This window comes from Dromiciops gliroides, chromosome 1 (genome assembly GCF_019393635.1).
Source record: "Dromiciops gliroides isolate mDroGli1 chromosome 1, mDroGli1.pri, whole genome shotgun sequence".
Lineage (NCBI taxonomy): Eukaryota > Metazoa > Chordata > Mammalia > Microbiotheria > Microbiotheriidae > Dromiciops > Dromiciops gliroides.
In genome coordinates this window covers 758,434,433-758,460,190 of record NC_057861.1, presented here as the reverse complement: position 1 = coordinate 758,460,190, position 25,758 = coordinate 758,434,433, and the positions used below count along the sequence as shown (strand labels likewise).

The window sequence follows — 25,758 nt, the reverse complement described above, 5'->3', positions numbered from 1 at the left end:
CCAAGACTGAAAATCAGAGGCTCCCACAAGCAATGTGATGTAATGGGTTGGGACTTCTGTGGTTATTCTCAATCACTCTGGGACAACATTCCTTGAGAATAGGCAAGATCAGGGCAAGTCCCCCAAGGAGGTGCCTCCTCCTTCCTGAGCCTTCCGGGCAAGGAGAAGAGCACGTGGTAGGACCTTAATCAATGCTTGTTGATTGATTGGTTAGGACTATTTTATCACAACCTGAGAATGAGTGAACCCATAACTGAAGACATTGACATTAGCCCTTTTCAGGACTCATGTCAAAGTTTGCCCCTGTCGATCCCTCCCAATCCATGCTGTAGGCTATGACTCTACCCTCCCCCTATTCTGGGTCTCTGCCTTTTTATTAGGAAACTGTAAGTACTAAAATGTCATGGAGGAGAAACAGGACAGTTCTCTGTCCCAGATCAGGTCACAGTCCCCTTAAATGTTCTGTGTAGGGAAACAAACAGATTTTTCCCAAACTAATGGGCACACACTGAAAAAGCACGCCACCACCACTTGGATTTAAACAGATGTGAGGAAATCTAAATGACGGCAGCAGGGCCACGTGTGGTCAGCTCTGTTCCCTGCCCCCCCCCCAATCATAGCTGAAAAGCCAACGGGCAGGGAGACAGTAAAGAGCAAGATTGTTTCCCAGGGATTGTGGCTCTAGAAAATGAAGGGATCTCAGAGGCCATCTTTTTACAGAAATGGAAACTGAGGCCCAGAGAGGTTAAGTGATTTATTAGAGTCACACAGGTAGCAGCAAGGATAGGATTGGCCGCAGGTCCTCTGACTTCTAATTCATTTCTCTTCCTAATGTGTTGGACTACAAGCCCTTTGTTTGGCTCATGGAAGACATCCTAACCTTGCATTCTTTGCAGTTCAATGATTCCTGCATCAATAATGTTGATAATATCTTCATTAATAATTATGTCAATAATGTTGATCAGCGATCAATAAAAGCCTCTGAGTTTCCAAATAAAATGATTCTGACGGCTGTAGGAAATTCCTAATATATAAAGGGTTAACGGCCAAGGGAAAAATGAATGGGAAAAGGCAGAAACAAAGAGTGGGGAAACAATGATGGCTGATGAGTCATTTCCACATGGGAGCCAAAGGAAGTGCAGCTACCACAAAGCCTCGGTCACCCTTTCCATGAGCCCTCCTCTACAATCGCCAGGGCCATTTGTATCTCCACTCTGTGCCATGTCATGGGGACCTCTCATGTTGAAAAGAGGTCATGGAGGGTCAGCTAGGTGGCGCAGTGGATAGAGTACTGGCCCTGGATTTAGGAGGAGCTGAGTTCAAATCCAGCCTCAGACACTTGACACTTACTAGCTGTGTGACCCTGGGCAGGTCACTTAACTCCAATTGCCTCACAAAAAAAAAAGAAAGAAAAGAAAAGAGGTCATGGAGAAATAGCCTGGCCCCAGCCAAGAGAATAACATCAGAGAATGTGGTCTGGCTGTTTGGTATCAGAAGGCAGTGTTAACACTCTTTAGATGCCCCAAGAATAAACAGAAGGAAAGAAAACAGAAAGAGGTATGGAGCATACCTTTGGGTACATTGCCTACCCCCAGATCAGCCTAGACTTGGAAGAATTTGTGCTGTTCATAAAAGCTCCGGAGCTCCGAGTTCAGAAGAATCACACAAGACTGCAGGCTCAGGAAACCCTCCCTATTTGCCCACATTAAGTATGATTTTTACAATGGCTTCCAGTCACTAAAGCTAGAAGCAGTAACTGCATGTTGGTTCCACTTGCTGTCATTCGGACAATTCCTTGCTGTTTTATGGGGTTTCCCTGAGGACACCAACCTCTTTAAGCACCATCACTGAGACTCCCTGCTCTTCCTTTCACACCTCAGGGCCAGGAGAAGGAATTGGTCATATATCTACAGCTACTCCTCCTCCCATATTGTTGTTCATCATTTGTTCTTGAAGAAGACCAATGACATGAAGAGGCTGATGGCTTGACTTCCCAGTGAATTGGATTGAAGGGAGGCAGAGCTGTGCAAAGCCATCAGCCTTACTCTCTCTTCCAGTCACTGGAGTCTGGTGGCAGGATGTGACAAGGGGCTTCCTGGAAGAGAAGACCATGGCTCCTTCCTCCGTCTCTTTCTTCCCATCCCTATGACCAGAAGCCAGCCAGGAGGCAGCCTTGCATCATCCTTCCCTGGGCAGTACCAGCTAGAGCAGATGGCAAAGCTGAGCTTATCAGGGAAGGAGGAGCCTGGTACATCTCTGGGCAGGATGAGAATCTAGGGATGGGATGCTGTAGCTCTGCTTGCTGACTTGAATCCTGGTCGAAAGTCTCCAGAACTACATCAGAGCTCCGAACTGGTTGGCAAGGGAGTATCACATGGATGACAGTGAGGTGGCAGAGTCAACAGAATCTCTACTCGGAGACAAGGAGACTTGATCTTTTAACTGCAAGCCTATGACTTCACCTTTATTCTTATTATGTTTCATCTTTTTCAGTGTTGTTGCCCATCAAGATACTGGTGAATTCTCACTGTCATTCAGAGTGTTAGCAATCCAGCTATCCTTGCTTCTGTCTCTGGCAAATGTGATAAGCTTGCCAGAGATACCTTCCTATCTAAATCATTGTTAAAAATCTTAAACGGTGTTAGGCCAATCACAGATACCTGGGGCATGCTGATAAAGACCTCCTTCCAAGGTGACAGTAAACCTCCAATGAAACTTCTTTTCCTTCCTTTTTCTCTTTCTCTTTTTTCTTTCTTTTCCCTCCCTCCTTCCCTCCCTTTCTCTCTTTTGCTCTTTCTTTCTTCCCTCGTGAGCTTTTCATTTATTGCAGGCATCTGTCTAACACCCACAGCAACACGGAGCCCAGTATACACTAAGCAATAAATAAATGCTTTTTTTGCTTATTCATTCAAGTAGCTGCTAAAAGGATAAAGTGACTTTGCTATTCTGTGAGTTAGGCCCAGGTACAAATTGCCAATAGGCAGGACAAATTCTGGAACTTCTTTTAGTCCTTGAATAGACTTTAATTAAATAGAGTAATTAAGGTCTTTCAGCTGTCTCCTCCTAGACCAATGAGCTCCCTCTTCACCCTCATCCCATGATATCTTCTGCTTTTTCTTACTGGGCTTTTCGTCTTACTCTTGGGTTTCTGCCTTCTCCAACACCAGATGCATCCGTGATCTCCAAATGTCCCTCAGTGGTTTCTCTCCACCTCCGGCATCTTGAATGGACCTGTCTGGGGCCAGCCAATAGCCTTCCTCTGAAGTCCATCGGTAGGGCTGGGCCACCTGAATTAGTTTCACATTGTTTCTTTCCCCCGCAACTGTGGTCCTCAGCTTACAGGATGTCACCTTGGCTTAACAGTGGACATTCAGTGTAGAAGGAAGCAGACACTGGGAGCCTGTGCACAAGAGGAGTTGGGGAGGGGCAGATTCTGTTGTGTTGGTTTTCAATGACACTGTAGCATCAAGGTAACAGAGTGGTCTAAGTGCTGGACTTGGAGCCAGAAGCCCTGGGTGTGAATCTCCTCTCAGACCCTTGTTATCAGTTCAACTCTGAGCCAAGTCCCAGCCTCTCAGCCTTGGTGTCCTCACCTACACAATGGGGATAATCACAGCCTCTACCTCCCAGGGGTGTCGAGAGGACCGAACCAGATAATAGGAACAGAATTTTGCAAACCTTCAAAGGCTACTATATAATACAGGTTGTTGTAGTTAGTGTTGTTCTCATTATTCCTCTCATTAAAAGTCCTCTTGCTCCCTTCTCAATCAACAGGCATTTGGTGAATATTTAGGAAACCAAGCATTGTGTTGGAGATACAAAGACAAAAATGAATAAAATAAAACTCTCTCTGCCCTCAAGTAATTTACATTCTTCTACGGAAACTAGGTAAGTTTTTTTTATTTGTTTTTGTTTTTGTTTTGTTTTTTCTTGTGAGGCAATTGGGGTTAAGTGACTTGCCCGGGGTCACACAGCTAGTAAGTGTCAAGCGTCTGAGGCCAGATTTGAACTCAGGTCCTCCTGACTCCAGGGCTGGTGCTCTATCCACTGCACCACCTAGCTGCCCCCAAATTATGTAAGTTTACAAACAAGTAAGTGTAACATACACAAGGGAAGGGAATGAACACTCCTACAGTGCTTTCCACATGCCAGGCACTGGGCTAAGCACTTTGCAAATATTACCTCATTTGAGGTAAGTGCTGTGACTATCCTTGTTTGACAGTTGAGGAAACTGAGGCTGAGAGAGAAGTGACTTGTCCAAAGTCACACAGTACATACATGAGGCTGGATATGAACTCCAGCCCCAATTCTCTTTCCACTGCCAAGCAGTTAGAAAGTAATTTGGGAGGGGGCACTAACCGATGGAGGAAGGAATAGGCACCAGATCCTTGAAGGAAGTTAGGGATTCCAGGAAGGTGTGGTAAGGGAAAAGAGGGTTTCAGGCATAGGTCACTGCCTAAGCAGAGGTTCTGAGATGGGAGTTGGCATATCATGTTTGGGGAATAGAAAAGGAACCAGCTTGACTAGAGCATCCCGTGCTTGGGAGGCGGTGGGGAGTCATGGGTCCGGAACCCACAAGGGGAGCTGGAGCAGGACTACAAAGGGCCTAAAAGGATCAACAGAGAAGTCTGGTTGTCATCCTAGAGGCATTTGGAAACAACTGTAATTTCTTAGTGTGGGGCAGTGGACAGTGCTGGACGTTGTGGCCAGCAGGGAGCTCTGCAGAAGGCACATTTAGGGAAAGGACTGGAGGTTGCTCTTTTTTTTTTTTTTTGCAGGGCAATGGGGGTTAAGTGACTTGTCCAGGGTCATACAGCTAGTAAGTGTCAAGTGTCTGAGGTCGGATTTGAACTCAGGTCCTCCTGAATCCATGGCCGGTGCTTTACCCACTGCCACTTAGCTGCCCCTGGAGGTCACTCTTGACCATAGCCTGAAGCCGTCTCCCATTGGGTGGTGTCTTGTGTGAGAAAGGACTGTCCTAGCCAAGCTTGGGGATGCTGGCTCCAAGCAGAGGCTTGATTCTGGGGGCTCTCGGGGGTCCAGCTGGGGTCTACACAGGGATGTTAGCAGGGTCTCCCCCCTCACTTAGTGTTGACATTACTTTAATCAAACTCTTTGTGCTGCAGCATTGTGGAGCATGGATATAGAGGTTGATGGGACCATCCTCTGCATTTTACAGAGGAGGAAACCAAAGCCCAGAGGAGTTTAGTGACTTGTCAACTTGTTGCATGGCTAGTAAGTGTCTGAGGCAGGATTCAAATCCAGCACTTCTTGGCTATAGATTGATTTACTCTCTATGTAGCCTCAGTTTCCTCACCCGTCAAAGGCAGATAATACCTGTAGTGGCCATTTCAAAGATCTACCATAAGGCTCAAATGAGATGTATTTGAAATCCAAGATGTCAAAGGTCCATTGAATGTGTGACCCTGGGCAAGTCACTCTGTTTGCCTCAGTTTCCTGTAAAAGGTGGACACTACAATATTTACCTCCTGGGGTTGTTGTAAGGATCAAGAGCTATAACATTTGTAATGAATCAGCATGGTGCTTGGCACACAGCAAGCGCTCAATAAATGCTCATCCCCTCCCCCTCTACCTCCCTCTTGCCCCCAGCCTGTCTGGGCACTGGCCCCTGCCCCAGCCTCCAGAAGGCCCTCCCCCTTCCCCTTTCTGCCTATTAAATGCCTCTTGCTCTTCTGGAGCCCCCAACTTCCAAGGGTCCTGCCATCCCCCCACTTTCCGGGCCCCCTCCTAGACATGGCCCCTCCAGGCCACATCCTGGCTTTCTGTGTCCATGGGCCCACCATGAGCTCTGCACCTTGCATACAGCAGGCACTTAATAAGCATGTAGAATAGAATGTGGGCACACATTCTGCTTGTTTGTTTGGCTTCCTTCAGTGCGTGTATTTCCTGGAGATTCTTTGACACATGGGAGGCATTGAGGGCACTCAAGGATTCCCCAGGAAGAGCCCCCACCCAATTAAGTCATCAGAGATACTCATTAAAGGAAATTATGTGTCATGGGAAAGTGTCAAGATCTTTTTCAAGCTGAATCACTTTGCCAGAGAGGGGGAGGTGCATGTTTGCCAGGAAGACTTAAATGGAGACTCCCTCGGATCTTCTTTTGCTTCACTGCCGGTTTGCGACATAACAGGAATAGCTGAGCTCTTGGCGGGGGTGGGGGAGGGGGTAGGGGAGGATTCAGGCCATATTGTCCTGTATTTGGCACAATCAACTGAAGGTGATCTGCCACAGGAATCCCTCTGTCTTTCATGAACACAGACATAGGACATCACGGAGGCGATTCATGTAGGAAAAGAAAGCTTGGATGGGATTTTCATTTGAACCAGTGAAGGGTGTCCCCACTCTGACAAGACAGAGGATCCCTTGTAGCTAATAGCTCTGGCTGACCTTTATAAGGCTCATTAAAGCTGGCAAAGCCAACCTCACAACAGTCCTCTGAGGGGGGGACTAGAGGTCTTGTCATGCCCATTTTATAGATGAAGAAATCATCGAGGCTCTGAAATGTTGAGTCACTTGCCTAAGGTCACATAGCTAGCAAGCGACAGACAGAGAAATCAAACCCAGGTCTTCCTGATGGTGAGCTCACTCCACTATCCACTGTGGCATCCTGTTGCCTAACCAAGACAGCGGTCCTCAGTTGTCCGTGTCTGATATTGGTTCTGTCTTGCTGTTTCTCTAAATGCTGAGGGACTCTCACAAAAGCTGCAAGAAAACATTCTCAGAGAAATACCCAGGAGAAAATGTTTTCCTGGGTTACCTCCCCCTGCACATGACTTCATATAGTGAGGGTCACTTTGAGCCACTTCAAGCTACCAGGCAAGATGGGTATCTACCCATTCTCCATTCTCTCAGGTGGGCCTGGAGCAAAGTGGGAGGGAGCCTGCCACAAAGGCTGTTCTGGTTGTGCCAACACCTGCAATGAACTGAAGAGCAGCCTGAGGTTTTCCCACAAATACCCAGAACACTGTGAACCTCCATCAATCATGTTTCACCCTCCTGCGTCTGTGGTACCATTGGGAGACCATGGTCCCCAGTGTCCTGTTCCTTTGGGTCAGTGTGAATGTGAAAGGATTCCAAGTCCTCAGGAAGAGACAGAGCATGTAATTAATCAGATCTGGAGCAAGAAGAGACCTCTGAGGTCATTCAGGCCAATCTTTATGGGTGAGGAGCCTCAAGCCCAGAAAAGGCAACGTCACACATCTAAGAAGCAGAAGAACCAACGAGTGACCCTCAGCCACCTGACTCCAAGTCAATTCAATTCAACCTACCAGTCAGTGAGCATTTATTGAGCTGCTGTGCTCAATACGGGCATGTCAAGACAAAAATGAAGCCTGCCCTCAAAGAGCTTACAGTCTATTTGGAGAAGGAAGGGGTGACATGGATGTAGATGAGCATAGAACATATGGAGAATAAATGCACTTTTAATTTATTTTGGGAGGATGAACATTAACAACACAGGAAATCCAGAGTGGACTACTTTAGGTGGTGCCCCCTGAGCTGATTCTTAAAGGAAACCAAAGATTTCATGATACAGGGTGAGGAGGGATGGCATTCCAGGCATGGGAGACAACCTGTGCAAAGTCAGGGAGGCAGGAGATGCAGGAGGAGGCACAGCGTTAGGATTAGAAGCAGGGTTAGGTAACGACAGTGCCTTTGCCACTAAAATGCAGAAAGACAGAACTTGTGCATCAATTCTCTTCCAAACTAACTAGATTTATTTCACTGGCTGCTGCAATCCTGAGTCCAAGGTCACTAAGTGGGCACGATGGGTTTCTTAGCTCACTTGTCTTTTTTGAGTTTTATAGCATGCTGAGCATATGACTAACAGTTTGTTTACAAAAGGAAACAAGATAATGGCTTTGGGAAGTCAATATAAACATACTGACTCATGACCCCAGGTAACTGACTTTGATCAGCAAAGTATGGGAGAGGATCTTCAAATGGAAACCATTAACAGCCAGATAAAGCCTGGAGCAAAAAACAGATACTGTTTCCTGTAAAAAAAGGGGGGGGGGAATAATGCCAAAATCTCTTATATAACTTTATAAATTATTTATTGCTCATGGTTTAGAATTGCCCATAGTCCCAGGAACACAGCTGGTTCCCAGGTGGCGAGAGATGGTAGCAGCAGGGAGCTGTCCACAGCTGAAGCACAAGGGGTACAAGGGGAAGAAAATGGGACTCCTTACATTAGGCCACCCCAGTTGGGTAGCCAGTGCCTTGGGTTCCAGAGCAACCCTGCCTGTTCTGTGAAATCATTTCCAGTAGTAGTAGTAGTAGTAGTAGTAGTGGTAGTGGCAGTGGCAGTGGCAGCAGCAGCAACAACAATAATAATGTTTCTATAGTGCTCCCTATGTGTGAGGCCCCGTACCAAGTACTTTAGAAACATTTCTCATCTGCTCCTCACAATCACCCTGAGAGGTGGGTGTTGTCTTTATCCTCATTTTACAGAGGAGGAAATTGAGGCAGGCAGAAGTTAAGTGACTTGCTCAAGATCACATAGTTGGTAAATGTTTGAGGTTGGAGTTGAACTCCAGTCTTCCTGACTCCAGGCCCAGTCTTCCGTGCACTATGACATCGCCCAGCTGCAACACAGATTGTTTCGATGTCTAGATCCTGCCCATACTTTTGCCCCTGCCTTGTGGCAACTGGCCTTTTGTCTGTCAATAAGCAATGATTTGTGTTTGGCTCCTGAAATAATCAATCAATCACCAAGCAGTTATTAAATGTTTACTGAGTGCCAGGCACTAAATCATCTTCTCCCTAACAGACTTTTCTGCTGTCCTTTCAGCCGGTCCTGTGTGTGTGTGTGTGTGTGTGTGTGTGTGTGTGTGTGTGTGTGTGTGTGTGTGTGTGTAGGGGGTCTTGACTACAGTCCCTGCCCGGGGTTGTCTCTGGTGCCAGCCTGAAGTAGGGCTTGGGGAACAATACAACCGTCACCCTTTTGCAAGGACATCAATATTGCAAAGGTCCAAGATTTTCTCCTCCTGGAGCAGATTTCAAGGTCTCCTTCCTTAGGAGATGGTCACTGTGAGGTTTGAGCATTGAAAAAAGAAACCATCCCCTGGCGGCCACTGTTCATGCAAAGAGCTCAGCCAGTCCCCAGGCCAGACACACCCTTCATCTCTCAATCCCAACTCATCTGGTTGGTGTTTTATCCACTGTGCCACCTAGCTGCCCACCACACCATATCTTAATGACACTTGTCCGTGCTCCATATTTCTAGGAACCCATTAGGACTGAATTCCGCCTAGGTAATAGACTTAGAGCTAGAAAGCACCTAAGAGGTCATCAAGTCCAATACCCCCATTTTACAGACCAGGAAAGTAAAGACCAAAGAGTTTAAGTGAATTTCTTTCAGTCACACAGGGAGTAAAGAGAAGAGCTGGGATTTGAATCCAGGTCCTTTTCCTGCTACGCCCAGATGTTGCTATTTTCTTACCAACCCCATAGGGGACTTATGGGGAATCATGGAAGGACATCCCCAAAGCCATCCAGGTAAAGGGTTTGGTGAAGGGTTGAAATCTGCTTCATAGGAGGGTGTTCTCCAATGACATACCTCAGTGAGATCCCAGTGCCATTGGAATATTGAAATGGGTTTGTCTGTCATGCTAAAATCCCAGTGTTTGCTTAGCTATTCTTTTTTTGGCAGGGCAGTGAGGCTTACGTGACTTGCCCAAGGTCGCACAGCTAGTAAGTGTGAAGTGTCTGAGGCCAGATTTGAACTCAGGTCCTCTTGAATCTGGGATTGGTGCTTTATCCACTGTACCACCTAGCTGCCCCAAGCTATTTCCCTACTATGCAAGTGTTTGGGCTGTTCTCCATTTCCCCACTATCATAATGAGTATGATCATGTCTAAAGTATTATTGTGCTGCAAAGGAGGGCAGCTGCAAGAACTAAGTACCTTTTTGAGGAGAGCACATTCCTGGCAGCTCCAACACCCAGTAATACATTTACTCTGTGGGGGAGTTTAGCTGAGGTACAAAGAAACCTGAATAAGGTCAAATGATTTTTACCTGAGGCCCTGAAGGAATAATATTTCATTTGGGCAGATATGTAGGATGAACAGAAACTGATCGTCAGTGGAAACTGGGAAAGACACAAGATCACAGCACACACACAAGTACACCTGCACACACACATATGTGCACAAACAATGCAGATGCGTGTACATGTGTGAACACACAGACAAACACAGGCATATATGCACATAGAAACACACACCTCTCAAAGGTGGGATGCAAAGGGAAGAGGAGGCAAAAATTGATAGAAAAAAACTCAACCCTGAGAGGTGGCTCAAGGTTGAGTCTGTCTTGTGGCCAGATTCATTCCCATCTGCTTTTCTGCTCATCTCTATTCTAGCCAAGATGAGAAGATGCGGAAGCAAGGTGATATATGGGGGAGTGCCAGCCTTGGCCTCAGGAAGTCCTGAGTTCAAACCCAGCCTGGAACATTTACTTGCTTTGTGACCAAGAGCAAGTCATTGAACCTCTCTAATCCCATTTTCTCAACTGTAAAACGGGGACGATAATATTTACACCTACCTCCCAGGGTTGGTGTAAGGACCAAATGACATCACCACCATCCTTCTCATCATCTTCATCCTCCTCATCCTCACTCCTATTTTGATAGTGCTTCCTGGATGCCAGGTACTGTGCTAAGGGCTTTCCACTTCTGATTTAATTGGGTGTTTATGCAGCACTTTGATTACCTGAAAGCACCCTGTAATGCCAGCTAGCATTATTATATGCTTCCCTGCATTAGGAAATGAGTTCTTTTAAAAAAGTGACAAATTATGCTGCTCCTAATTCTTTAGTACACAGACTCATGGAATCATGGAACATTGCAAGGAAAAGGGACCTCAGATATCACTCTATTAAGTACGTGTGTGTCCACACAAGGAGGATTTGAGTGAGCTCAGATTTAAAAACAAACAAAAAAACAAAGAGAGAGAGAGGGGGAAAAGGCAGCGTGGTGTTGTAGAAAGATCCTTGGGTGGAAAAAGAGGCAAGAGATCCGAGTCCTCATCCTACTGAAATAATTATCACCCACTAACACCTTAGCATGGATCACTGTACCTTTAGTCAACAGAGAACAGTGCTCTGAAGAAATGGGACATTGTTTTTTTGGGGGGGGGGTGGCAATGAGGGTTAAGTGACTTCCCCAAGGTCACACAGTTAGTAAGTGTCAAGTGCCTGAGGCTGGATTTGAACTCAGGTTCTCCTGAATCCAGATCTGGTGCTTTATCCACTGCCCCACCTAGCTGCCCCCTGGAAATGGGACATTGGATAAGTAAATTACAGTGGAGAATGGGAGTAGGAAAAATCCAAAACAACTTCTGGTATGGGGAGGTGGACACTGGGGTGGAAGGGAAGAGGACAGGGGAGATAAGCCGGGGAGCAAGTGTGCAGGAGGACACTGGAGACATTGGAAGTCAGGTGGGCACAGGGAATGAGGGGGCAAGATGAGAGAGATCCTGAGTGTATAGAAGGGGCATTTAAAGGAATAGTGAGAAAAGAGATGCAGCTCATCAAGACTTCTTGGGTTGGAACAGCTCCGGCCAAGCCCATGCCATAAGGAGCAATTTTGAGGTCCGGGACAAAGAACATGGAACATGCAGTGAGGTGACATGGAAATAGCACAAGAATTCCCCTTCTCCACCCACCCCCCCAAACTGTCTAGCATCCCGGCCTCTCCAGATCCCTTCATGTGCCACTTTTGAAGATGGTGACCCCGCCTCTTCTACCTCTAGGCAGTGTCTCCTACTCTCTCACCTCAAGGAAGGCTCAGGGGAACAGGTGTCATGGTAGCATTTTCTCAAACTCATTTCAGAGATGCTGATGTTTCTCACAAAAATCTTCATCTGTCTCTGAGCAGACAAGAAGCCGGATCGCCCAAGACCAGATCTCCGACCTCCCACTGGCCTGTAGAGAGCACGAGCTTCTCATGGCCACGGGTCATATTCTGCCCTTCTCTGTTTTCTCCATGGTTCCCAGCTCTGTGCTGCTGTTCCAAGGCTCTTCCCTGATTGGTCAATAGTTCACTTACTTCTAAGTGCAGGGAGATGGTGGGAGGGGAAGGAGGAGGGATTCTTCTGCTCCCACTTCAGATCTTTCCCTTTCTTGCTAAGGAGAGAAGAGAGCTCAGTCAGCCCCTTCTTGGAAGGAATTGGAGCCATCCCAAGGGAACACAACAATCTTTACCATCCCTTAGAAAGGGAAAGAACAGTCCCAGAGCCAGCATATAGATTGGCTTTTAATCCTCCTGTTCTGTATCTAGTGTCTCTGATGACAAAGTGAAAATGGCAGCGGGGGTGGGGCACCCGTCTTCCTCTGCTGTTCTCTCTGGCTTCTGTAACTTTGTGCACACTGAAAATTCACAAGTAACTCAAAGTTTTCTGACCTGATTTCTCATGCACACACAGTCACTGCCCTCCACCAAAGTCCTGGCTTATTTGCCCAGATCAGGTTGAGACAATAGGACTTTGCAACAGAGCATCACAAGTCAGAAGGTACAAAAACTGAAAGTCATCACTTCAGGAAGGTGGTGCAGTGACCCTGGATTCAGGAGGACCTGAATTCAAATCCAACCTCAGACACTTGACACTTGCTAGCTGTGTGACCCTGGGCAAGTCACTTAATCCTCATTGCCCTACCCCCCAAAAAGTCATCACTTTAAGAGACTGTGTAATTTAAAAATTTGCTACATTTACTTTTTGACAAAACTTTCACTTCTTTAGCATCTAATAACATGAGTTTAGCAGCTCAGTAGCGAGAATAATTTCTCTAGAAAGCTTCCCTGCTGTGCCCTTACCTGGAGGCTGGTGCAGTAACCTTTTCCCCTCTCCTTACCCCTTTGTCCCTGATCTCCCTTGGCCAATAATTATCCAGAAGTAGCCTCACAGTGACATGGGCTTCCCCTCCAGAAGCAATGTTTTGGGGTCCCTCCCTAAGCTAGAGAAGAAGAAGAAGAAGAAGAAGAAGAAGAAGAAGAAGAACAACAACAACAACAACAACAACAACAACAACAACAACAATGACAACGACAACATCAAGAACAACAACAGGAGGGGAGGGAGGGGAGGGGCGGGGAGGGGAGGGGCTTGCCTCTGCTATGCACTAGCTTGGGGCTGTGGGCAAATCACTTCACTTCCTCATGCTAAGACTTAGTGCAGAACATTTCTTGATCTGCAGAGCAAGACAAGATGGTTGTTCATGAAGGGGCTTCTCTTCACCAGATGTTCCCTACAGTAATGAAATCAAGTCTGGTCAGAATAAAACACAGGGGCTATTATGCCACTTATGGACCATAAGTTTGAGGTTTTGGGGAAGCTATGGATTCAAGTCTGTCTTCTGATATTCACCACCTGTGTTCACTTTACTGTCCCAGAATTTGGCCATGCCTCGTGCAGAGCAGTAATTAAGAAAAACTTATTGATGTAGCTGTGTGACCCTGGGCAAGTCACTTAGCCCCCATTGCGCACCAAAAAAAAAAAAAAAACCTTATTGATGGATGGACAGAGTGACTATATGACCCCAGACAAGTCATTTAACATCTCTGAACTTCACGAAACACAATAAATCATGTAAACTTAGTTAAAGATGGCTGAGAACAACACTGATGGAGGCAGTGCCCACAGTGACAAAAATCCCAGGATGTCAGTCAGAGTGTTCAAAAATCTCTGTGGCCACTTAGTCCCATCCAACTCTGAAAGCAATCATTTTCTATTATCTAAAGACCTAAAGGAAGGGGAGCCCCCCCCCTCATCTCTTGAGGCTTCCCAGTCCCCTTTCTGATGGCTCCAATTGTTAAGAATTTTTTTTTCCTCATGGGCAACTAGGTGGTGCAGTGGATAGAGCACCAGCCCTGGAGTCAGGAGGACCTGAGTTCAAATCTGGCCTCAGGGACTTGACACTTAATAGCTGTGTGACCTTGGGAAAGTCACTTAACCCTCATTGCCTAACCAAAACCCCAAAACCAAACAAACAACAAAATTTAAAAAGAATTTTTTCTCATATTAAGGTGAAACTGATTCTTGGCTGTTAATATTAATACAGAAAATCAATCAATCAACTGGCCACAGAGTTCTGGGGCCTAGTCCTCATTCTGCCACTAGCTTAGTGTATAACTTTGGGTAAGTCATTTTCACTCCTGAGTCCTCAGTTATTCTCGTTATACGTGAAGTAACTGGACTAGATCACGGAATCATGAGCTGAAAGGGACATTGGAAACCATGTAGTCCATGATAAAGAAGAAGAAAAAACAAATTAATTCAATAACTTAGAGCTGGATAAACCAAGAACATAAATGATTTGAGGGGATGGTTTCAGAAAAACATGGGAAGACTTCTATGAATTGTTGCAAAGCAAAATAAACAGAACAAAGAGATCATTGTACACAGTAACAGCAATATTTTCATAATGATTGTGAAAGTCTTAGCTCCTCTGATCAAGACAATGATCTAAGATAATTCCAAAGGATTCATGATGAAAAATGCCATCTACCTCCAGAAGGAGAGAGAGAGAGAGAGAGAGAGAGAGAGAGAGAGAGAGAGAGAGAGAGAGAAACTAATGAACTCTGAGTGAAAATTGAAGTATATTTTTTACTTGTTTTTTCTTGTTTTTTTTTTCAACATGGCTAATATGGAAATATGTTTTGCATGATTTCATATGTATAAATCATATATTGCTCACTTTTTCAACGGGTGGCAGGGGAGAGATAATTCAGAACTGAAAATACTTCTTGACATGTTAAAAAATAAGTAAAAATTTAGAAATAATAAATTTAAAAAGAGATTACTTCTTAACTAACCAAGTGATAGGGGTGATGACAAAAAAGACAGAATAGATAATTTCAAATATATAAAATAGAAATTTTCTTACATGAATAAAATTGATGCAACTAGGATAGGAAGTGAATCTATCATTTTATACATCCTTGTATAATATACATCTGAAAAGAATCTGATATTCAGGATCCAAAGGGAATTAACAAGAATATGTAAATGAAGACCCATTTCCCAATAGATAAGTGCTCAAAATATGTGAACAAAAAGTTCTCAAAGGAAGAATTGCAAACTAACAACCATATGAAAGATTACTCCAAATCACAAATAATGAAAGAAATGCAAAACCAAATAGCTTTCCCACACACCCAGTTGAACTGGCCAAGATAACAAATGAGTAAGCACTAGTTAAGTAACTATTATGTACCAAGCACTGTGCTAGTCTTGAGGACATAAAGACCCAAGCAAAGCTGTCCCTTCCCTCAAGTAGCTTCCATTCCAGCACATACAAATGTGGGTGTGTACATAGCACAACTGAAACAGATAGAAGGTAACCTAGTCAAAAGAGAGGCACACTAATACACTGGTGGTGGAGTTGTAAATTAGTCCAACCATTCTGAAAAACAATTTGGAATTAAGCTTTAAAAAATACCACTTGAAGGTTCACACTCTAACCCAGAGATCCCATTGCTTCACACATACTCAAGAACACAGAAGACAGAAAGAAAGGTCCCATCTATACCTAAATGTTCATAGCAGCCTTTTGGGCTAGCAGAGATACAGAGGCTGTGCCCAATGATTGGGGAATGGCTAAACAAGCTGTGGCACATCCATGGAATAGTATATTGCTGCAACCTAAGAAACAGTTACTGAAGAATAGGAGAATTTGTAGAAACTGATGCAGTATGAGGTAATCAGAAAACAATAATCAGTCAATCAATCAACAAGCATTTCTTAAATACCCACTTTACTCCAGGTAGTATGGTGGGCCCCAAGGATGCAATGATAAAGAATGAAATGACAGATCCCTTCTTTAAGAAGCTAACATTGTTCATGCACAATGACCACAACAACATACGTTGAACCCCTTCCCTCCAGAAAAAAAGAAACTGAAATCTGTGCAAATAGAATGAATGATCAAGCTTGGTTCCCAGAGAAAAGTTTGGAAAAAACATCTCCTTTCTTTCTTTGCAGAGGTGGGGAACTAGAGGTGCGGGATATTGCATACCATACAAATTTAGCTAATGTGTTTGTTTCATTTAATTGCTTTATTTTTTTAAATTCTGTGTTACAAGAGATAGCTCACAGCGGGGGGGGGGGGGGAAGGAGAACATATTTGGAAATGAGGATGAGGTAAAAACAAAAGGTAGAAATAATTTTTTAAAAATTTATTGAAGAAAAATCATGTAGCCCAAAGTTTATGTCACAGCTGAAATTGAGACCTGCAGGATGGGGTGGTCCACATCTTCTTCTAGGGGAGCCTGGGGCTGGTGGATTGCTGGAGTTGGAAAGGATTATAAAAGAGAGGAGAGAGGAAGAGCAGAGCAGAGAGGGAGGAACTGACTTGCATAAGGTCCTGTTGGTAAGGAGGTGTGGTGTGATTTGAATCTGGGTCCTCATGCTGCCTCAGCCAGTGTCCTTACTGCCCCAGCACACTGGTCATGGGGCTTTCAAAGGCCCTTGTCTTTCTCTAAGAGGATGATGAGTCTGTCCCAGGAACTAGGATAGTGTCAAGAAGACCCTGCTGCAATTCAGTGAAGGTCACTCCCAAACAAAAGGGGATGGGGTGGGGGAGCAGATGTTCAGGAATGTTTGGAACTAGGAAACAAAGATTTATACCTACTGTGCAGGGCAGGTGTGACACGGTACCAACAGGTGATCGAGAGCAAAGCAGAAATGATCTACTTGGCTTCCACCATCTCTCGCAGAGTCTCCAAGCTGGAAAAGACAGCGAGGGCATTAGGGACTATGGTGGAGGAGGAGCGGTGACCAACCATCCATCTGCATTCAATGGGCTCCCCCTACCCCTTGGGCCCAGCTAAACTACATCTCAGGGAACTAAAGGCCCTCACAGATCTCAGAGTCACTGTGGGGACTCTTTAAAAACCGATAGAGAATGGGAGAGGAGGGAGCCACTGGAAATGGGCCAATGTGTCAATGATCCGAAAGGAGGGAGAAAGGGCTGAATCCAGGACATACAGCCTGGTAGAGATGGACATCAATCGCTGGCAGACATTTGGGAATAGGCTGTCTTGAACCCGGGTCTCCTGATTCCTGTCCATAAGTGTGTTTGCATTTATGATTACAATGGCGAAAGGGGGGCTAGTAGGCAGCACAGATGAGTGTATTCACTGTTGGTTGAATGGCTGGGTCCACACGTGGGTATTTACAAATGAGGGAATGATTCTGATGATCACTTGACTTGCTGATCAGTGACATCGATGAGGACAAGACCTATTCTTCAAGTTGGGGCATACAACAAGTATAAGGAATGGAAAACTCTAAAGGAAGTTTACCAGGGTGGAATTTGGGGCTAAAACCAACACAGCGAGACACAAATAAATTCCAATATTAAGATAGATTTTTTAAAAACTCAGGTGAGGATGACACATCTTCACTCCTGCCAGCCACATTGTGGACCGGAGATGTCTCTGGCTTCTTCAAAGTTATTCCAGTGAAAGCCAAGCTCTGGAAGTTTCTACCAAGAAGAAAGGGGTTGCCAATAGACTTAGGCTCACATGTGAGGACTAGCTGAGGGAAATGCAAAAGTGCTGACTACCCAGTGATCTCTGTGTGCGTGTGTGCGCTCCAGTAAGGGAAGGATTGTCCTACAATTCATGATAACTCTACCGTAGCATGGAGGACTGTGCCTGTATTAATGGAAGGCTTACCCATCCCAATGAAATTGGTTGCTTTTGAATTAGCAGAATAAGAAAGATAACATAGACCTCGATTAGTGACAATTCATATGAAAAAGATCTGATGGTTTCAGTAGACCATGAGTTGAAAACAAGTGAATAGGGTGACGTGGCTTCTAAAAACAAAGCCAACAAAAAACCAAAATGCAGTTTTTGGCTACATGAATAGAATTACAAAGGCCTGATCATGGGGAGCTCCAGTTTTGCTATAATCTGTGTGAGTCAGGCCACTTTTAGACCATGGCATGAACATTATGAGCATAGCATCCAGGCTGTGCAGGGAAGGGGGCCCAAGATGGTGAGGAGCTGAGAAAACATGCCATCCCCCAAATCATCTGAAGGAGTGAAGACTCTTTAACCTGAAGTGGACAAGGCCAAGGGGATCCATGGGACCTTCACCTCGCATGCTCAATAACCCCGATTCTGACTGTCCTTTGGAAGAAGACAAAGATCCCTCCTCTGGACATCCAGAGAACAGAATGAGGAACCGCAGGCAGAAGGAACAGGGCAGCAAAGTAGAGGCTGGCCTAGGGAAGATGGCACTTGGCAGTTTAAGACCTTTCCTTGGTCCTGGGTTGGACAAACCAAAGACCTAATCACTCCTGGTCAAGCTGTGAGTCTCTGCACAGAGCTGGGTGTGCCCTTTGACAACTGCCCCTGGCTAGTGCCAGGGCTATGCTCACAGCCCCACCTTCACAACTCCTTTCCCATAGTCCCTTTCCTCCAGGGGCACAGACACCACCTTAGCATCTCGCACCCAGACTATGCCAACAGCTCCTCGTTGATCTCCTCAATCAATAGACATTCATTAAGCACCTACTGTGTGCCAAGCACTGGGGATACAAAAAGAAGACAAAGAGACAGACCCTGTCCTCAAGAAGTTCATAATCTAATGGGGGAGATAATATGCAAATATATATATGTATATATGTATATATACACACACACAGAGGATAAGTAGGACATATTTAAAAGAGGGAAGGCACTGGAATTATGAGGGATTGGGAAAAATTCCTGGAGAAGGTAGATTTTAGTTGGGACTTAAAGGAAGCCAGAGAGGTCAGTAGTCAGAGGAGAAAGGAGGGCAGCTCAGGCATGGGGTCTTTGCATTGGCCATTGCCCACACCTGGAGTGTCTTCCCCCTTCACCTCCTCCTCACAGCATCCCTCTCTTTATTTAAGGCTCAGCTCAAGTGCCACTGTCTGTCTAATAAAGCCTTTCTGACCCCGCAACTGCCAGTGCCCTTTCTCCCGATGCACCCTGCACAATAGCCTTTCCCTATTCTATGCCTCCAGTCCCTTCAACATCACCCCTACTCTCTCCTTTTGAAGCCCAGGTTCTGAGGAAGAAGTCAGGCTGCTTCTCACCAAGGCCAGGACGGATCCTTGATTTCCTCCCAAAGATTGCTGACGATGCACCTTCTCCCATCCCTCACTTACTGAATGCTGCCTACACAAGTGCCCTGCTCCACTTCTCACTTAAACGGCTTCCATTGGCCCTGCCATTTCCCGAATGTTTCTGGATGATTCTGGATCTCTCCTCCCCTTTACATCTGGAGGCATTTAGGGCTCTCTACATTCTTGCTTCTATTTCCTCTTCCCCTTGACATTTTGTAATCTGGCTTCCAACCTTGGCATTCCATTCAATTGTAGCTGTTCTCCCCAAGTCTGCCAAGGATCTTTTAGCAGCCAGATCTAATGGCCTTGTCTTGATCCTCATCTTTCCTGGCCTCCCTGTAGCATCTGATACCTCTTTCCATCATTCTTTCGTTTGTTGCTTTGCTTTCTTCTCTGGTTTTTGTGACACTGCTGTCTCTCCATCTCCTCTGCCTCTGTCTCTTCTGCTGGATCATCACCCATGTTCTGCAGCCTCAACCAGTGCACTCTCCAAGGTCCTGTCCTGGGCTCTCTACTTCTCTCTCTCTCTCTCTCTCTCTCTCTCTCTCTCTCTCTCTCTCTCTCTCTCTCTCATTTCATCAGCTCCCGTGGGGTCAATTATAATTTCTAACCCATTTGGAGCTGAAAACTCATTGATTCCTTTGTCCTTGTGCAAATTCTGCAGGCTATACCCCAGGATGCATTAAGAGACAGAAGGAGTCAAATAAAAAACGAAGCTCTCTTTTTTCAGCCTGCAGCAATCTGGGGCAGCTGAATTTCAGGAGTAATTACTTTGGAAAGGAACAACAGGGGGTATCCCCTAAAATAGGATACCCAGCACTCTCTGACTGGGCAGAGTGATGAAGCAATGAGCCCTAGCTCACCAAAGAGGTCAAAACTAGATGACCTCTGACGTTCATTCCTATGTAAATGTGTAGCACCTGGGGACCACCCTGAACTTGAAGCTTGGCCCTCCAGACAAGGCTAACACTGGCTCAGGGTAACTGGTGGGTCCCCATCTGTTCAGAACTGTAGCTCATGAGCCCCCCACTGATGTGTTTACCTTTACTAGTCAGCCAAAGGACATCACTGGTTCAAAGCAAAAGCATTTAATGAAATAGCACAGTAAGAAAAGGAGCAACACAACGTTTCCTCCATAAATCTGGAGCACATGTCCCATAATATATACATCATTGGTAGAAATAGGAGGGGAGGAGGGGACGCATGGAGGGATGCCTAAGGAGGGAATATGTGTGGCTGGGACCACATACCTGTAGAAAGGTCAAGTTGCTCAGCCCCAAGGCCACCAGGGGGCCGTGTCACTTCATGTCAGCCATCTTCAGCCTGCTCCCCAGGAGTCCATCACCCCACAGTCAAACCAACCCCACTTGTGCTTCTACAAAGGACTTAACAATCTCCTGCTCCATTGTTTTGCTCCCCAACTCTGTGACTTCCTAGACCCAAGTCCCTTCTCTGAGTCCTCCAAATTTTCAACTGTTGTGCCCTGCTCTTAGAATATAAGACCCTCACCAGCACTTGTGTGTGTGTTCCAACAGCACTGAGAACAGTTTCTGTAAGCACTTAAGGACGCTTCTTCCCTTTTTGTTTCTTCTTTGTTTCTTTGTTTCTTTCTTTGTTTCTTTGTTTCTTTGTTTCCTTCCTTCCTTCCTTCCTTCCTTCCTTCCTTCCTTCCTTCCTTCCTTCCTTCCTTCCTTCCTTCCTTCCTTCCTTCCTTCTGAAAGGCTTTGAATTCATGCTTGTGAAGATATTGGTTGAAGGAATTAAGGACATTTTGTTTGGAAAAGAGAAGATTCAGAAGGGATATGACAGTTGTCTTCAAGTATATGAAAGAATACTTCTGTCACCTGGAAGAAGTGACCTGCTTACACTCTCATCTCGCCCTTGTCCCACAAACTCTGTCCAACCCTTTTTGTTTATTTAAAAAAAGAATAAAAGGAAAAAGTATGACCCCTTGGCTGGTTCTATTGATCCCCATTCCTATAAAGTGCAGAGAATGATAACTTCCCAATGGAGGGCCATTGGGACAGTCTGAAAGAGAAGAGTCATGGGCAAACCTTAATCCACTAATTAGGATTGCAAAGGGCGTGGGGAGGGCTGGTATCAGTCTGACTCCACTGCTCAGATGATGGGACCATAGTCACTAACACACTCCAGAACTCCCTCCTCTCACTGGAAGGATCCTCTGTGCAACTTCCTTTGGCCATCTTCCTCTGTTGTAGTGTAATCTCAAGGGCAGAGGCTGTGACAATTTTGTATTTGTATCCTTGATACTTAGCGCAGAGCCTGGCACATAGTAGGTTTCTAATAAATGTTCATTCATTCATTCGTTCAGTGTGGCCCAGCAGATAGTCTTCCTGGTCTCAGTCCCCAAGACCTGGGTGATACCCTGGATAAGTCACTCAGTGCCCCCAGGCAATCTGCTAGGATAGCAAAGACTGTTTTCTGATATAGCCATTACTGTGTTTAAATGTACTTGGTTTCTTTTGCAATCCTATGTATTTACAAACCTTCTTCTGAGAAAGAGTCTACAGGCTTCACCAGACGACCCAGCCAAGGGGCCCATGGCACAAAGAAGGTTCAGGAGCCCAGCAGAGGAGGCACCACCCAGACTTGGCAGTGGGTGCTCCCACATTACCATACTGCCAGGTACCAGCACCCCCTTATGATCTAGCCTGAGCCCCCTGGCTTCCTGGCCAGCTCAAATGCATTATCTATGACTTGCTGCTTCTGAGTTGGGGAAAAGGCTCCTCACCAGAAGCCCCTGGGGAAGGAGGGCAGGCACTCAAGGTGCCCGTGTGTCCCTGCCCTGAGCAGACGCCATGGATTTCCAGACTCCTCTGGACCCAGAATCAATAAAAATTCTAAATGAAGCCATTCTTGTCTCCTGGAGGCCATGTGGTATTGACTGGTTAAGTTTTAAATACTGTCTGTGTGATCAGTGTTCACCTGTAAAATTCGAATTTTTCAAAAGGCTCCAAAGCTATGGCTACCATGCTCTTATCTGGTCAGAATATTGGGGTGCTCCTGAGGGAGAAAATCTGGGGGGTGAGGAGCTCAGAGAAGAGGGGAGAGAAGGCCCTTTGGTGGTGGGAGAACCCGGAGAGATGAGGGAAGACTAGAATAGGGACCAGGTGGAGAAAGGTGGGAAGTCAGGGCTGGCAGGACAAAGAGCCTCCTTCCCAGGAGGGGTACTCAGCCAGAAGAAGCCCATTGGGCTCCCTCAGTTCAATTCTATTTGACTTAATGAACATTTATTAAATGACTTGCACTGTGTTCTGCACAGTGACTAAATGACTAAAAGGAAATAGTTCCTACTGTCTAGGAGTTTATCTGGGGATGGGGTGGCAGGGGAGTTACCTTTATTTATAACCTGCAAGCACTTATTTATCACCTATTTTGCACCAGGTACTGTTGTAGGAGATGGGAATTCAAGGACAAAATAAAAATTTCCTGCCCCCAGGAAGCTTCTAGTTTACTCATGGTCAAGGAGCAACAGAGGGTCTGAAGGAAGCCAGGAGACAGCTTTTCAAAATTGTTGTAAACTCAGTCAGGTATGGATTGGACAGGAGGTCAGTCAGCAAGCATTTATTAGGCACTTACTGTGTGTCAAGAAACAGACAAAACATGGTCCCTGTCCTCAAGGAGCCTGTGTGACTCCACACAAGGGAAATGAGTGAAAATATCTTTGTAGCATTTCAGGTGTGAGAAATCCCCTCTGTTTGGTTCAACAAGTACATGCTCTCTTTCTCCAGTCTACACCTGCTGTTGGACAGCTTTGGGTTGTCCTAATTGTGATCTTAGATGAGGATTATCTTTATTATATCATCTGTGGGGATGCTAAGGAGAGGTCCAAAAGGTAAGATGTCCATTCCCCAGCCCTGGAGACAGTGAGCAAGCCTGACATGACTGGGCATACACTGTGGGGCTAGTCTTGGTGCTCCTTATCAGTGGTGGCCTAGAAGAACTAGAAGGGATTTCAGGCCATCCAGTCCAAGCTTTCCCCTTTTTCCATTGGAGCACTTTATTTGTATGTATGTTTTACACCCTTAGAGAAAGAATCCCAGGATTTTTCCTCCTGTGTGCTTTTGTCTTGCTTCTTCATGGTCCATGATGCCAGCTGAGGTTGTAAGCACAATGGACCCAAACTGATGGGATGGTAGCAGATTATTCTGCCACTTTTCCAGATCTTTCAATTGAACAACAAATCTGGGGCTGATCACACCACACTTGTTTAATCTGCCTGTGAAGTTCACAACAATTTTTCCTGCTCTGTGATCATTGATGATCTCAAATTCGCCAATGTAACCATGCTTCATCATCACAGTTAAGAACCTGACAATTACTTTAGAGCACAGCCTAATGAGAACCTGGTATTTTCCTCAGTTTTCTGCATTGTTGATGCTTTTGAGAGCATCTGCCAGGACATTAATGTGCACCATGGTGGCAGCACTGCAAGATGGCGGAAAGAGCCCTCCCTTTTTATAGACAAGAAAACCGAGGCTCGGTCTGCCATCAGTGAGGAGTTAGATGGTGGAACTGGGCTTCAAACTCATATCTTCCAACTCCCACCCAAGCACCTCTTCTACTGTTTCTGCCCCAATACTTCCTAGGGAGAATCCCACCATCTGGATTCCCATTCTAAGAACATTCCATTTACAACAGAGTCAATGTATATTTAAATGAACAACTAAAGGAGCCATTGGCTGAATGGCTTGAGAACCTCCCTCCCCACCCCCTTTCCATTCCCAGGAGGGAACTCAGTTGAAGGCATTCAGCTACCCATTTAACAGAATTCTTGAATTTTAAGCAAGCAGAAATGCTTTTTTCTTTCTCTTTGGCAGTCATCTGGGAATCTTGCATTGAGCTGGAGACTATGGGGTGTTTTGCATATTTGACTAAGGCAGACTAAATTATGTTACAATTCTTTGAAAAAAATTTTTTAAAGCTAAGTGAAAGTATCTAGGGAAACCAATGGGTATAAAATGAAAGCAGTCAAGGAGAAGTATGGCACACTCATGGGATTTGCTGATGATCTGAGGGATGGCTAACACGTGAGGATCTCAGAAGATACTGACAGATAGAATGAGATAAAATCATAGGATAGTAGATCTGGACCTGGAAAGAAGCCTCAGATGCCAACCCCCTCCTTTTACAGAGGAGGAAACTGAGGCCCAAAGAGGTTAAGTGACTTATCCAGAATCACACAGACTAGTGTTTGGATTTGAACCTGGGTTTTCTGGCTCCAAAAATAGCTTCTGTCAACTATATACTACACAGTCTCCTCAGATAAAGTCCCACACTTGATTTTGGCGGGGGGGGGGGGGGGGGGGAGGTGTAGGCAATGAGGGTTAAGTGACTTGCCTAGGGTCACATAGCTAGTAAATATCAAGTGTCTGAGGTCAGATTTGAACTCAGGTCCTCCTGAATCCAAGGCCTGTGCTCTATCCACTGTGCCACCTAGCTGCACCCCCCCCCCCACCACACACACATACACTTGATTTTTTTTAAACTATAAGAACAGGAAAGGTGTGTCTGGAGTAGTTTCCCTCCTCACTTGCGCCTCTTAAAAATTCCTTGTTTCTTTAAAGATTCAGATCAAGGATCATCTTATAAAGAGACCTGATCCTCTCAATTTCTACTGCCCCCAATAGCCTTGTATTTCTTTTCTGTGTAAAGGTGGGAAGTCACTTCTACAATTATTCCACTGTATGTTGAGTAGGTGAGGAGATGTTGTGACCCAACATCTAGGTCAGGAAACAATGCACCCCGGCTCACATGAGGTGTGAACAAGGCCTGGACTGCTCTATTCAGTCAGTCATTCATTTCAAGGCTTAAAGACTCAGCTTCCGGGCAGGGGCAGCAGCAGCTGGTGGTAGTTTCTAAAGTAGGAGTCAGCAGAAAGGCTGTGGCAGACCCAGGGGAACATCTTGGGATTTCCAACAAAAAGATTCCAGAAGCTCCGAGATGCTCTTCAGCTAAGTGTGCTCCTTCAGACCGAATTCAGTTTATCCTAGCCTCAGACGTTCCTCGTGGGGGTTGTTTTAGGCCAATTATGCCATCTTCTGAAATACATCTTTCTAAAACCTAAACCCTCTTGATTTGTTGATATCAACCCATCATCATGGGGGCAATACAGTGACAGGGGCTCTGCAAAGAGGTGAGAGAGTTACAGTCTCCTGTCCCTTCGTGGGGCCAGGCTTGGCTCCTGTGATTTCACAGCTTTCAGATTCGATTTTGTCAAATTATCGTTCTTCCCATTTATGTTGTTTTGGTCCCTGCGGAGCTTATTCTCCTGGTTTGGCTTATCTTTTTTTTTTTTAAGTGAGGCAATTGGGGTTAAGTGACTTGCCAGGGTCACACAGCTAGTAAGAGTTAAGTGTCTGAGGTCGGATTTGAACTCAGGTACTCCTGACTCCAGGGCCAGTGCTCTATCCACTGTGCCACCTAGCTGCCCCTGGTTTGGCTTATCACTTCACTCATTTTGTCCTCACAATAACCCTGGGAGGTCGTTGCTTTTATTATCCCCATTTTACAGTTGAGGAAACTGAGGCAAACAGAAGTGAAGGGGGGACTCTGGGTCAGATACATAATGTCAGGTTTGGTTGATGCTTTGTTTTGCAGAATTATTTTTTCCCT

General features: G+C 45.5%; 1 protein-coding gene across 6 annotated transcripts in view; it reads right to left on the bottom strand.

Moving 5' to 3' along the window:
- The window catches only part of HECW1 (HECT, C2 and WW domain containing E3 ubiquitin protein ligase 1), a 283,331-nt gene that overhangs the window by 195,099 nt on the left and 62,474 nt on the right, over nucleotides 1–25,758 (bottom strand). The window contains exon 2 of one of the 6 annotated variants that reach the window (XM_043963546.1): nucleotides 16,651–16,745. The exons of 4 other annotated variants lie outside the window; for them this stretch is intronic. The gene's annotated coding sequence lies outside the window, so the exon portion shown is untranslated. Of the gene's footprint in view, nucleotides 1–16,650; nucleotides 16,746–25,758 lie in introns of those variants that run through there. One more of the 6 variants, XM_043963556.1, reaches the window with a different exon arrangement.